The 15,736-nt window shown below is 41.4% G+C and overlaps 1 pseudogene; it reads right to left on the bottom strand.

Moving 5' to 3' along the window:
• Positions 1–1,542: 1,542 nt before the first annotated feature.
• Positions 1,543–15,736, bottom strand: part of LOC123968077 — a 27,171-nt pseudogene continuing 12,977 nt past the window's right edge.

Genomic DNA, 15,736 nt, shown 5'->3' with positions numbered 1-15,736 from the left:
ATACAAATCCACCAAGTGCTGAAAGACTGGAAAACGTGGGGAAGAGAGACACCCAGTCATAGTGAAATAAAAGTGATAAAAATCCACCTAAAGCTGAAAGGATGGACAGCGGTAGTCGTAGTGAGGCATGTGAAAATCTGGGACTTTCCCAGACCCAGGTGCAGCAGAAAAGAGAGCCAAGAGATAGATGCCTAGAAATAGAGCTATAAAAGGAGGTCCAAAAGGAGGTGAAAGTCAGTTGTTACATGGTTTTCATGTCAACTCGGGTCTCTGTTCTGGTAACAGAATGGGGCTCTATTTTGCACCGATCTCTGACACACTCCGGTGGAACTTTTGTATTCTAATTGGTGTCTATTTTTGTTGATAATAAAACTGTTGGTAAAAGTTCAAGCTTTCTTATCTGGCCCAAGTCTTGAATTTTTTACACGACAAAAGGAAACAAGCATCTCCATAAAGCTTGTCAGGAGATGGAACCATGAAGTGCTCTAAAATCTCCTGGTGGATGGCTGCATAGATTCTGGACTTGAGAAAACACAGTGGACCAACACCAGCAGATTCCAGGACACGTCTGTGCGGGGTGGCTCTTGATGCCCCAAATGCTCGCATTTTGCGACCATTTTTTGAGACAGTGTAAGTATTTATAACTACTCGCACATGTGCGACCTGCAAATTTGACACAAAAATATTTTTTATTTCATGTTGAAAAACGAGAAGGGAGCGCCGGGAAATTTCCAGGCAATCCCGAGGGCCATTTTGGCCTGCTGTTAATTGTCAACTTGACCAGAGGCAGCGATAATATAGCAAGCTGTTTATAATACAGCAAGCAGAATTCCCGGCATCCACGTGTCCGTGACTCTCTCTCTCTGTTTCTCTGCCAAATATACATTGGGGACTGTTGATAAGTCAGTGTTATGAACGTCCACGCAGCTGGCCTCATGTTTTAGCCTGTGTGTGTCTCTAGGCCTTCCGAGACGAGACAGCTTTCTGCGGCCCACCAAAATCGGTCGGACACCCCTCAACAATACACCATCCTTGCTTTTAAGGGCTTAGATTACGGGTTTGACAAAACTCGTAACCCATGAGACTTGACAGTGGACGTCCTAAAAGGAAACACAAAATTCAGGTGACAATTCAAAAAATAAAAATATATTGTAATATAGTGCTGTAAGGCTCTCAGGCATTCTGTATTGCTATATATAATATAATATGTTTCTCCTGTTTTTCATTTTATTTCATCCCTGCTGAGTCAACACATGCAAGCATGACTGAAGTAACCTAAAGTCTTTAAATGTGCACGTTGCACCTTTTCACCTCAATGGGTTCACACAGGCTTTTCACCATACTACTTAATATATGGACGTCATCCACGCCTACCTGTTGATCTGTTGTTTGGTCTGTCTACAGAAGAGGAAGAAGATTCTCCCAGGGCTTGTGCAGAGAAATGGGCGAAGCGAATGAGAGAAGCCTATCGAGTTGCCTCCGAGAATAGTCAACAATCCAGTGCAAGAGGCAAGAAATATTATGAACGTCACCTGAAAGGGGTCATCCTTCAGCCTGGTGATAGGGTCTTGGTCTGGAACCTGGGTGAGAGGGGAGGTCCAAGGAAGTTAAAGTCCTACTGGGAACAAACAGTGTATGTTGTTCGAGAACATCCCGACGTTCCGTCTACAATGTGTCCCCAGAGACTGGTGGGAATAGAGTGCAGACTCTTCACAGAAATCTCCTGCATGTTGTCAATGACCTACCTGTTGACCCACCCCCACAGAGCAACACCACACCACCTAGGGAGAGTTGAAGGCAAAGCAGACATGTAAAAACACAAAACCAGAGGGAGCTTTCCCAGAACAGTGATTCGACGGACACAGACGAGGAATCTCCAGGAATACAGTACTGGTTTAGAGTGCCGAGACTAACAGAGACTGAACTGGGAATTGTGAAACGTTCTCTCAGCCTGAGGAAAATGCAGCTCACTTTCCAACTTCAGAGGGCCCCAAGCAGCCCAGACTCATCTTACCTGCAAGGGAGGCAAGACTAGAGCAGCCCATATCCATCTTACCTGCAAGGGTGCCTAAAGCAGCCCGACTGGTGCAAGAGAACAGAAGAGAAAACCACAGTGTTAACACACATGAAAGAAAACAAAGACAAGATGAACCAGTACAAAGCAACAAGGAGTACTTTCCTGTAGAACAAGCACAGTTTGAAGAGCATGAGCCTAAGGGAACAAGACCCAGCACAGATTAAGATAATGTACCTGTAGTAACTGATGTAGTTGACACACATAATGAGCTGGTCAGGAGGTCCACATGAAACGGAAGGCCCACACAGCTTCTGACATATGAGTCCTTAGGTCAGCCCTCATACCAAACACACAGCTCTGTAAACACTGTAAGGGCACAGCCATGCCCCGTGCCACAACAGGAAAGTTATCCCACATTTTACCAAGCACCTTACCAATTACCTCACCAGCCACTGATGTACCAGGCAATGCCTTACATTACGGTAGTGCCTTATTCTGTTCCTGTTTACCTACACTGAAGGACAAAAACACGTTCACTGTTCAACACATACTCACCTCTACTTACATACACATACTTACCTATGCCTACATAACACAAACATACTTACATTGCCTTACCTGAAATACACACTTACCTGACCTTGTCTAGACAAACACTAGAATCAAATTGGTTGAAAATAACTCAAGGTTTTTATGATAATGGTTGAATATGATTTTTGAGATGTCGGGAGCCATTTTATTTTTGTCCAGGAGCGTGTGACGCACAAAAAATGTATGGTCACATTTTATTTTTGGTTCAATTTAACAATATCTTTTGTTTTGTAACACTGTATATAAATTTGATGTAGAGTCACCAAAGTCCTCCAATGTTTTAGCATTACGAATATGTACTCCACTAAGACAGTAGGGGGCAGCATAGCGCTTTCCTACAGCCGGTTGGCAACTGTTTTGATGACGTAGCTGTCGTAATCTTGCCATTCTGGTATGACCGTCAAGACCAACGGCAGCAAGTTTCCAGTGTTATTTCTCCTGTTTTACAGGTTTTATTATCTGTCCACACACCCTGCGCCTGGGGCCTGTAACATAGACATGGGTTTTAGGTCATTGTAATACTACGAAAGTATGCCTCTTTTCCCCTCTGAGTTTCCAAAACTTAATTTCATCCTCTCCCCTTTCGCAGGTAAAGGAGAAGCTGAATAGAAAGCTGTCTGTCTGGAGCATACTGGTCTGTAGTCTTAAAATGTGGCACAACACAATTCCTTAACAACCCTATGAAATTCATGATATTAAAGTTACCTATATACAACTAAATTAATTACAGTATAGTATATTATAATCCTTATGCACATCACAAACATTTAAGAACCCTATGAAATTCATGATATTACAGTTAGCTATATACAACTATATTAATTAAAGTATAGTGTATTATAATTCTTATGCCTCACTAATATGATGGGACAAATGTCTAGATTTAAAGCATATAATGCAGAGAATCTTGCTTCCTCTTGTGATTGAAGTAAGTTGTCGATTAAAGGCGAACCATGTAACCTTCCGTGTATGAGACTTGCATTGTTTTCTGGGGTATATCTTTTGACATCACCCACCATTGGGGCCGCAGCGGAGCAGTTGTTGTTTTCTGGGGTTTATCTTTTGTTACATCAATCGGTTTCATTTTAATACTACGATGATAACTATGATTGTAGGAGGTGACTAAATCAATATATCTTTTATCATTTAGAATTATTGGCCGTTAAATAACGCCACATTTTAGATTTCAGAGTCCTGTTAAAGCGCTCTACTACAGATGCCTTAGTCTCATTTGATGTGGTAAAGTGTATGATTTTCATTTACTCATTGAAATCTTTGTTTAAGAACTCTTTTCCCTAGTCTGTTTGAATTTTATGCGGTATTCTACCTTCAGCTAAGATATCTTTAAAGGATGCTGTGACGCTTTTACCACTCTTATTTTTTTAACAACGCACCCATGCGTATTCAATAATTGATTATCTAGAGGTTAATTGATACGTAATTGATTACGTAATGTTGAGAGAATTAAATAAGACGGAACTCGGAACTGCGGAAATGCAGCTCCGGACTGTCTGTGCAGTGCACACAACGGAAACGTGTGGTTCTCCCTGTTCAGCACAGAGAGACAGCTGTTGATTGAATAACTGCGGCTACTAAACTTTCACGTGATCAACAAAATCAATGTGCAACTAACGTTAATGATTTTGGCCCGCACACTGTGCAGCATGCAGTGGCGTAACTTGGTAACAATGGGCCCCAGTGCAAGCTGTTATGATGGGCCCTTGTACACGCGTGTATATTGTCAAATGTATGTGCCTTATTTCCTCGTTTTGCCACTATTTAACAACTTATAAGATTAGATGCAGTAAATACCTAATTTAAAGCTCTTTAAATTGATTTCTTTCCATATTAAATTCAACAGTTGTCTTTGTGTGCGTCTCTCTCCAACACACACACGCTGCTGCTGTCTAAAGTAAAGTACCATCATGTGATGGATTTTAGAGTCGGACTGTGTCACCTAGACTTTTGTATTTGCAAAGTACAGAAGTCAAAGGAGCATGGCCAGTGCTGTCATTGTCAAAATCCTGAAATGTCACTACAAACAGCTGTGTGCAGGAGGTGTCCACTGTGCTGAAAAGACACAAACTTTGTCGGGCAACTTCAGTACAATAACCTCCTGAATCACAACTACCACATTCATCTTAGACAGAGAGGCGAGACATTATGGTGAATAAGAAAAGTGGCCTACTCATAAACAACGCCATGTCCTGAAAACCGGCCAGCTACAACACACACACACATCCACACAATTTACACAACAGGTAGACCTACTGAGTGGCGAGCTGACCACGGAATGATAACAGCCAAAACAATCTTATTTAGGAGCTTTGCTTTCTCTCCTCTCTCTTCTTGAAACTACTTTTATGTTTGAATGGCAACACTTCCAGCTTGCACGTGTGCTCTGTTAGTCTACTGGTCAGATTTTGCGTTTCACCCAATTTCTGGAGTCTTGTCGTAAATTGTCACATGATCAAATAGAAATTTAAGATTGGGCCGTCATTTACATATTACCCAGAAATCATCACTGCATATGTAGCTATGTGACACAAATACCAAAGAAAATAAGACTAAATTCATTCTGTTGAATCTGTGGAATCTATTTTTTTTTTATATTTCACCATATACCTTAGCCTACTGCTTGCTACAGACTTGTGTGTAAAACTACTGACTGCAAGACAAGACTAGACAAGCAATCAGTGCCTCCATGTCAGTAACAGGATATGTCTTGTCCCTGTGTCCACTTAAAAACAATTCATATAGCATGAGACAATTTGATTCTATTAACCATAAAAACCTGGAGGACATAATACAACATCTGAAATCCTCTTCATGTTGCCTTGATATTCTGCCAACAGGTGTTTTCAAAAATGTTTCTAAATGCATGGCCTCAGATCTACTACAAATTGTCAACATGTCTCTCCTCTCCGTTTTTTTCCCACAGGCCTTGAAAACCGCCGTCATTAAGCCACGCTTAAAAATGGGCAATCTATACAGGTCACTAATGAGCAATTAAAGGCCCATATCAAATCTCCCATGTTTAAGTAAAATCATTGAAAAAGCTGTTTTTCAACAGCTTAGTGCTTTCTTGGCACTAAATAACTGTTTTGATGTCTTCCAGTCAGGTTTTCGACCACACCACAGTACTGAGACGGCTCTTGTTAAGGTCTTCAATGACTTTCAGCCTTAGTGTTACTGGATCGCAGTGCTGCATTCGACACGGTCGACCACAACATATTACTAGACAGACTTGAAAACTGGGTTGGAATTTCTGGCACAGTACTAAACTGGTTTGAATCCTACTTAAAGGACAGGGACTACTTTGTGTCTATAGGTAATCACACATCTGAGCTGACAAAAATGACATGTGGAGTTCCCCAAGGCTCCATTCTGGGGCCTCTTTTGTTTAACATTTACATGCTTCCACTGGCTCAGATTATGAAAAACAACAAAATATGTTACCATAATTATGCAGATGAGACACAGATTTACATAACGATATCACCAGGGGACTACATTTACTCATTTAGGTGACGCTTTTATCCAAAACTTACAAGACTTACAATTGCTATACATCTCAGAGGTCGCACGCACCCCGCAACTAGGGGTTAAGTGTCTTGCTCAGGGACACAATGGTGGATGTCTCACAGTGGGAATTGAACCCAGGTCTCCCACATCAAAGGCAAGCATCTTATCTACGCGCCATCACCACCCTATGACCCCATATGCTGAGTAACTGTATTGAACAGGTCAACGATTGAATGCGCCAGAATTTTCTTCAATTAAACAAGGCTAAAACTGAAGTTATTGTTTTTGGAACCAAGGAAGAACGATTGAAGGTCAGCGCTCAGCTTCAATCTGAACCACGAATCAAGCCAGAAATCTTGGTGTAGTCATGGACTCAGACCTGAATTTGAGGAGCCACATTAAGACAATTATAAAGTCAGCCTACTATCACCTGAAGAATATATCAAGGATTAAAGGACTTATGTCTCAGCAAGACCTGGAAAAACTTCAATTATACACCTGAACACCTTAAACACCTTTTCATACATTCCTTACATGTACATGTGCTACTTTCAGCATAATTCTGAATCACTACAGTATCACGTTTTTACCTTTATTAGTCGCAGGGAGCCATTAACATGAGGAGTTGTGTGCAAAATAATTAATTGTATTCTATCAAACAGATGTCCAAAATATTACCTCGGTCATCATATGCCACTGATCTTATCACCCATCACCGATGCACTGTCAAACAAACATTGTGTGTAATGACTGCATTAACCAAGTAACAACCTCGCTAGATACAAGCTAGCCAAGTTATCTTGCTGAGATAGATAACTTACCGTTCATCATAATCACGGGTAACGTTACTACTACAGCGGCAACTAAGTGCTGCTATACTGAGTTACAACAAATCTAATGACCAAAGATAAACGATGTATGCTGACTAACTAATAACTTTACATTTGAGGTAAATATTGGCAAACTGACATCTTGGTATGGTAACGTTAGCTGGTTAAGTGTTAAAATTATGCACGTTAACGTTAGCTAGCTGCAATTATATAATCTAACAGTTAATATCGTCCGATAAACCTTGACTAAAGCTGGTGACATAAAATACCACTATTGACTAGATTCATGAGAGGACAGCTAATGAGTTAAAATGTCAACAAATGCAGTAATTTCATCAACTTACCAGGTAGTGTACTTCAGAAACACTGAAATGAACGGGGCTCAGCGCTGGAACTATTCAGTGTTTGGAACTATCGGCTGCCCCATGACGCGCATTACTTCTTCATTCCACAGTTCCAACAGAAGTCAATGGGAGTGTCGTAACTCTTATTTAACGGCCCTGGGTGAGGGGTGGTTTGGAATGTGGTACAAAACATCTCTTCTCCAAGATATCTCATTTCAGGAACTACGCTTGTAATCTGCCCAGCAACAGCATGGTGATTCGTGGAGTCAGATGACAAACATTGGGGTCAGAGGACGTGGGCCAACCATGGACTGACCTACACTTTTGTTTTATTGTTTTATGACGTGACGATGTATACTAAAACACTGGGTCAGGGAGAGATAGCCAGTCAGACTTGAGTCTGTATTCAGGAACAAAGAGAAAATTGCGTCCCCTATCACCGCTTGCGCAATTGTGAAAAGACAATGTGCTGGCTGTGCTCAGGTCTACTTATACCTGAGGGGGGCGCGCTGGCTGCGTTACCAGGGCGACCTGCAAGATTACAAGCGCAGCCAATAGTGGCTCTGCTTTTAGCTTTCAGTCACTATTTCGCACCTAGGTGTGAAACGGGCTTTGGCGCCTGTTTTACAGTCCTTTGTTTGAGATAACTCCAACTCAGGCTTTTGGGACTTCAACAGGCCTGCAGGATGTCACAACGGCCAGTCTTTGTTCTACCAGACTGTGAGGCCCAACATTAAATATACAGTTGTATCTAATGTTTAATTACACAGCACTACTTCATCTTGTTATTTTTATACACACAGCACTGTATCATGTAGCTATTTTTGTTAAATTATTACATAAAGGACACTTGAAATCCAAACATTACTCTTTAAAATTCTGCAAAATCTGTTTGTGATTTCATAATTTGTTTTTCTCCTTTCTTTCTTTCCTATGTAAAGAATTCTGATGCTCCAGCTGTTCCGAGGGAGCTTGGACAAGTTATCCTTACAGCATCAGTGTTTAAGGAAGTGAGGATTTTTGGGTGAATCCGCATCGCAGGTAATCAACTGGGAGTAATGACTTCAAAACGACGTATCATTATAGATCCTGTTGCAATGAGTATGGCTCCTAGAAGGAAGACTCCACCAACAACATTGGCTGAATTTCTGGACCGAAAGGCATGGGCGCCTCAGTTTGAATGGGCAGTGGAAGATTTTAGAATGTCAGGATTCTTGTTTGAGCACGGAAAAGTTCATCTTTATACAAGAGAGCTTGATGAAATTTTTCTTTGTGAAAGCACAACGCACATTAGTTTTTCAGCCAAAGACTGGAATTACTTCAGAAACAAAGTCTGTAAATATTTGAGTGCTTCAAAAGGAGTCTAATACCACACAATGGTACGTGTCTGTGCCTGGAGAGCTCTACCGTGTAGAAACAGACCTTGATGTCTATGACTTAGAATCCTACATCTTTTTTAGATCATGCATATGATTCTATCGTCCTTGCATTGCGCGCTCCCGCGAACCCCCCAGGGGGGTGATGAGAGCCAGTGTGGATTTTATGTATGCTTTTTCTTAACTGTGATTAAATTTATTTTCTCTTAATTTATAATCTAAACTAAATGTGATAGCATGCATTAAAACAGTGCGTGTGAGTGGATCATTAAAACCCAGAGCCACCCTCATAGCGCAAACAATGTCTAAAAACACTGCACATATGGTAGCCTAGTATTAAAATACAACCCCGTTTTATTGGTGGGCTACTATTATCAATAGGAAGTTTTGCGTGTCTCCCCTTAACTTCATTCATTCAAACCTTTATTTATCCAGGATAAAAAAACTCCATGAGATTAAAAATCTCTTTTACAAGAGTGTCCTGGCAAGTGGCAGCAGCGCGGTTACAAATAGATATAGAGACACTTACAGGTAAATATACAGACACACTTTCACTCATCATATTCAAACAACAACATCATAAAAAAAATAAAAAACTGGGTCCTAAATCAATTTAAAAACAGTGACAGACAGACTGCCTTTCTGCAAGGTCCTTTAAAAAGCCTTTAAAAGAATAAAGTGAGACCAACTCCATCAACTGTAGTTCATTCTGAAGCTGATTCCATGCAGATTGTGCTGCAAAATTAAAAGCCTTTTTGCCAAAGTCAGTGCGGGCTTTAGGGACAGTCAATAAAAACAGATCCTGTGAGCGCAGGTGATATGTCCCTGCAGGCCTCGGGAGGATGTAAGTGTTCAGATAAGGAGGAAGAAGTCCTAATACTGCCTTATAAATAAAAAGATGCCAATGCATCCAACGCCGAATGGAGAGGGAGAACCACCCAACTCGAGAATACAGGAAACAGTGATGAGTGAGAGATTTTAAGTTTGTGATGAATCTCAAGGCTCCATGAAACACGGTGTCTAAAGCATGAAGACACTGGGAGGTTGAATGCATGTATAAAATATCACCAGTTGTAGTAGGAGTACTTAGATCCTTGATATTTAAGTGGCAAAACCATAATGTAAAAACAATCCATTACGAGTAAAAGACCTGCATCTAAAGCAATGCCTGGGTTAAAAGTATTTCTGCAAAATGTCCAAAAGTAAAAGTACTCATTATGTAGGAAATGGATTGGAGTTTTACATTTTAGCTGCTGAGAGCGGGTGGGGAGAGACTGCCTTACAAATGGCGTTTATTTGCGGCCTCTCAGAGGAGGGTTATGGACAAGCTAGCGACTAGAGATGAGACCTCTAATTTAGATTCCCTGATTTCCCTGGCCATTCGCCTCAATAACCGGCTTAGAGAGAATAATAGGGAGAGGGGTGGAAATAGGCTCCGTACTCACCCTCGTAACCTGTGCAGCACCACCACTAGCGGTAGCTCTCCTGTCCAGCACGCCCCGGCAGTTGATTCTGAGGAACCCATGCGAATAGGCAAAAATCCAAATAAGTATTTGAACACCTGAGAAAATCAATGTTAGTATTTGGTACAGTAGCCTTTGTTTGCAATTACAGAGGTCAAACGTTTCCTGTAGTTTTTCACCAGGTTTGCACACACTGCAGGAGGGATTTTGGCCCACTCCTCCACACAGATCTTCTCTAGATCAGTCAGGTTTCTGGGCTGAGAAACAGAGTTTGAGCTCCCTCCAAAGATTTTCTATTGGGTTTAGGTCTGGAGACTGGCTAGGCCACGCCAGAACCTTGATATACTCCAACAGTGGACCTTTTTTCACCAAGCTGCTTGGCAATTTCCCCTTAGCCCTTTCCAGTCTTGTGGAGGTGTACAATTTTGTCTCTAGTGTCTTTGGACAGCTCTTTGGTCTTGGCCATGTTAGTAGTTTGATTCTTACTGATTGTATGGGGTGGACAGGTGTCTTTATGCAGCTAACGACCTGAAACAGGTGCATCTAATTTAGGATAATAAATGGAGTGGAGGTGGACATTTTGAAGGCAGACTAACAGGTCTTTGAGAGTCACAAGAGTATGTTTCAGGGCGGGATTATCAATGATTGCAAGCCGTCGCCGCATGGCGACCTCCCAATCAGGCTAGAGCCGACTTACCCACGGCACTCTGTAAATTTAATCAGCACCGTTGAAAAAGCTTATTAGGAGTTGGCTGTTCACTTTCTGTGGAGAGTATATTTAGTTTTAAGACTGTTGTTCGCTAGACAAAGTTATCAGCCCTGTTAAAATGACAGTTAACGTGAGTTACAGTTGCACCTAGCTAAGCAAGCTAGATAGCTCCATGCACAGCCATTAGCTCCGCTGTCTTCTTCCAAATATGGTCCCTTCTGGGCACTTCCTGGTTGCAAAAACTTGACATGGTGCTGGCCCATCAACCAAACTCAAGGCTTCAGAAAGGCAGTCCACAAACCAACGGGTGACTTCACGATGACTACCTCCACTTCTGATATACAAGTCCGCGCAGTCACAAAAAATGGGAGGCACGCGGACGTCCGCGTGGAACCTACACGTACCCCCCCAATGACGATTTTTTTGTCATGCGGACCCTTGCGTACTCGCGGACGCAGAAAGTATAATCGCGGCTTTACTCAGACCACTGCAGCAGCAACAACAGACCAGCAGAGACAGAGGTTTCCAGTGTTTCATTTATTATATCATATCAACGCTAACCGCCATACTGATTTTATTTTATTTTACTAGGCCTATTAAAAATCTTAATTGATTGCAGATCAGCTCCGTAGCGCATTCACATGGCACATCCTCTCACTCGTCTCTCTCTTTCTCCTCCTCTCCCTCATTAACACCGCAGCACAAATATGTCCAACACAAGCTGGCAATGTCGGAGACCCAGCTTTAAAAAAGTTATTAGTAATGAGTAATGGTTTAAAGTACATCAAGGAACATCTAGCTCGTGATGTAGCCTACAGAACATTCTCCATTTGTAAAACTTATAAGCACTTTTGAAAAATAAACTACAGAAGTAGTATAAAAGGGGACTGTTGCTTTATTGTTCTAAATAGACATTACATTGTTGGTGTACAGTTGTGGTTATAGTACATGCTTTTAATTTGCTATTATTTTATATAGTTCCAAAGAAAAAATCTTTGTGAAACAGTTAAAAGTTTTAAAGTTAGTATAAATCAGTGAATTATAGGAGTAGCCTACGCTGTCTTGTCTCCTTCCCTGGTTTTTCCCGCTGCCGTTGATACTGGTGTTCATTCTGAATAGTAAACCTCATTCACTTAATGGTAACGTTAGCTAGTTAGGCTGTGTGTTGGAGATCAGTAATTCACTTGAAAGATATTTAATTAGTTAATTAGGGTTAGGGGGTGAAAAATTACACCCCCTAACCCTAAAAAAAAATAGTCGACTAATCAAATATATAATTAACAGATTAGTCGACTACGAAAATAGTCGTTAGTTGCAGACCTAATATACAGTCTATGATTCTGTCACACTGTTCGAGCTGGGATAAGAGAATGGAGTGATTAACCATATCAAAGGCTGCAGTCAAATCTAAAAGCACTAAAACAACAGAGTTTCCGGAGTCAACAGCTAAAAGATCATTGAAAGCTCTTAAAAGGGCAGTTTCAGTACTGTGACGGCCGGGGCTTAAATAAAGACTGGAATTTTTCGTAAATACTAAAATCATCTAAAAATTGGAGTTGATTAAAAACCACCCTCTCCAAGACTTTTGGCAAAAAGGGGAGCTTAGAGATATGTCTAAAATTAAAGAGAATTGAAGTATCCAGATTCTTCTTTTTTAAACGCGGCTGCACAACTGCTTGTTTGAAAACAGCTGGAACACACCCTGAGCTGAGAGATGTATTAACCAAGGATACAATGCTTGATCCAACAGGGTTAAAAACATCTTTAAAAAAGCATGCAGAAATACTGTCATGGGAGCAGTTTGCAGGACATAGTTTCTTAATTACGTCAGAAAGAAGGGGGAATGTGTCATGGTTGTGTGGTGAGGCAGGTTGGTGGACCCAAATGCAGACACGGAAAACAGGCAGGAACAGTTCAAAGGGTTGAATACCAAACAAAAGGTGAACACAGTCAGTGGCTGAGTCCAAAAACAAAACCAAATGTAGGTGTGGGGAAAACACAGATCCAAAACTCAGACAGGCGAGGTTACAGGCAGATATCCAGGGCTGAATGAATAACACAGGAGACAGAGCGTATACACGTGACAATGACCCGACGAGGACTGAAGAGAAACAGCAAACATATACACCAGGGACTAAAGGCCTATTTATACTCCTGCGTAGGGTCTACGCACGTAGCCATGCATTTATACTTGTGCATTGGTGTGTCTGTCATTCTGCGATTACACCCCCAAACGCTAGTCGGCAGTAGCACTGCAGCGTCCACTGTGTTGACTTTTGCCGGCCGAGTAGGCTAACTTCCGGTTTAGCCCTCCGCCTACGTAAATGGGAGTAAAATTGTAAACGTGCGGCTGGTGTTGCCTTTTCAAATGTTACCAAACGAATGGATCGCATTCTGATAGCGAAACGAGTCATTTCGCTCGGGTTGCGATGGTCAAATATATTAATTCACTGTGTCACAGCCGCCGTTTTGGCCGCTAGTAAATGTTACTTCAAAGTTCAGGGTACTTCCGGTCCGCTCGGAGGCATTCAAGTATGTCCAGCTGCAGCCTGCAGACCATGACGGAAGTTGACGGAAGTTGAACTTCCAAATATGGTTTGTCCCAGAAGACACTGCTGGTTGGGGTAAGAGGAATATACTTCGGGGGGCTGTCAGGAATAGGTAGCTAGCTACGGTTAGCTCCTCCAGGCCCAGTCACATAGACCACTGCAGCCAACACAGCAGACGTGTCCAGCAACAGCTGATATGTTCGTACCACTGTTATTCTGTCAATAAATTCTCAGTAATGTTAAGTTTTAACCTAAATCGAGACACATCTGGCTTGTGATGTAACATTACAGAATACTCTTGGTTTGTGAAACTTAAAATCACTTTGGAAGAAATAAAATATACAACAGTGGTATGAATTGAAACATTGCCTTATTATTATCATTAGGCTATTATAAATAAGTATTTGCAGGAATTATAGTATAAATATTCTATATTAATAATATGTAAGTATAGTATAGTAAATATTAACACATAATGTACACGGATTACTACGTTGACACTTGACACCTCTTTTTTTAACGGCTCTTTTTTTTATTTAACAACTATGCGTGGGCTGAGCGGTCGAGATAAACGTCACGGTGGCTTCACGTTTGTCTGGTTTTTATATACAGTCTGGTTTGTCTGCGGGCTGCAGCTGGACCCTTCTCGAGGCATTGCGAGGCTACCCAGCCGACCAATCACAGAGCTTACGGTCTGCGTCGAATTGATGTGTAGTTACATTTTTGAGGAGGTGAACGTCAGGTGACCGCGTAGCCTCTGCGTAGCCTATGACCCCATCACCTACGCCGCTGATTCGACCCAGAAGTATAAATTACGCTTAACGAGCAGGGCGGGAGCAACACAGGTGACAGACATGAGACCAACGAGACACAGGCAGGCAGGAAGAGAGCAGGGGAAAACAGAGAGACAGCCAGGCAGAGGGATACTGGAGGAACAGTCAGAACACAGGTTACAGATCAGAGAAATATAAATAACAAACGAATACAGACAGATAACCAAATAACTACAACCAATAATGAAAACAGACTGAAGCCGTGATTAAAGAGAACACAGAGCAGACAAGGGCAAAATAACATAGAGGTACACAGACCAAAAGTAAACACTAAGACATGAACTGAGACACAGAACTAGGAGCTAAGACACAGGGCTAACAGAGAACACAAGACCAGGAACCGAACCTCAAAACAGGAAACATGACAACTGACTAACAGAATGGAGTAGGGAACAGAGACGGAACCGACTGGGACACAGGACAACACTAAACATGGAACAGAACAGCAAATAAGGGAAATACCAAAACACAACAGATGATATAACAGATACTGGACAAAGAACAACAGACAGAACCGAACCCAAAACTCAACAACTCAAAGACAGATACTGAACAGATCAAAATAGTAAACACTGAAGTACACAGACCAGGAGTAAATACTGTACTAAGACATTAACACCGAACTGGGAACTAAGACAAGGAACCAAAACACAGGCTAAATAACAGATACAGAAGGGACTACAAATAATAGGACTGATTGAGAACTAAATGAACAGAGCAGAACAGACACGCCCACAGTGTGACAGAATGTAACCGGCTCAAACTGCGGGAAGAGAGCAGGGCAGAGGGGTCACTGATGAATGTAGTAGGGGAAAACTTAAGATGAGCAATTTTGTCAGTAAAATATTTCAGAAAGTGTTCACAAGATTATAGATGGCACAACACAGTCTGATTCGCCAGGGTTAACAAGAGCGTTAGAAACATTGAAAACAACGACAGGCCTCTAGCTGTTACTTGCTACTACATGGGATAAAAATTTATTTTAGCAGATTTACTGCTCTCTGGTATTCACAATGTTTCCCTCAATATTTCAAAGACTTTAAGTTTGTCCTTTTTACACTTTCTCTCAGCTATTCTACAGGCACGTCTGAGAGAGCGAGTAGTGTCATTCAGCCAAGGTTCTGAGAGTGGTTTAGAGCATTTTTCCCTCAGTGGAGCAACACAGTCTAATATCACAGTACAAGTACAGATTGGTAGGTGAGTTCCTTACCACTGAGACTGCAGCCATCGAGATTGTACAATGTGTAGCAGACCTAAATTTTAGTCATGCAATTTAATACATTTATGAGAATTGATACCCAATTATGAATTTTTAAGATTCATAAAATCAAAATTTATTCCTCGTTTCAGGGCACCACCGGAGTTGTTATAATCCTAGAGTCTCCGGACCTCTAGGTAGTTTTGAATAATTATACAATTATTACTAGTGATCAGTTAGTTAATAATCGCTCAATTATCTTAAATAAGTCAGTCAGTCTCATATCTAAAGGGTCAATTCT

This window comes from Micropterus dolomieu, linkage group LG03, assembly GCF_021292245.1.
Source record: "Micropterus dolomieu isolate WLL.071019.BEF.003 ecotype Adirondacks linkage group LG03, ASM2129224v1, whole genome shotgun sequence".
Taxonomy (NCBI): Eukaryota; Metazoa; Chordata; class Actinopteri; order Centrarchiformes; family Centrarchidae; genus Micropterus; species Micropterus dolomieu.
Note: the sequence above shows the minus strand (reverse complement) of the source record. Positions and strands in the feature narration are given on the sequence as shown.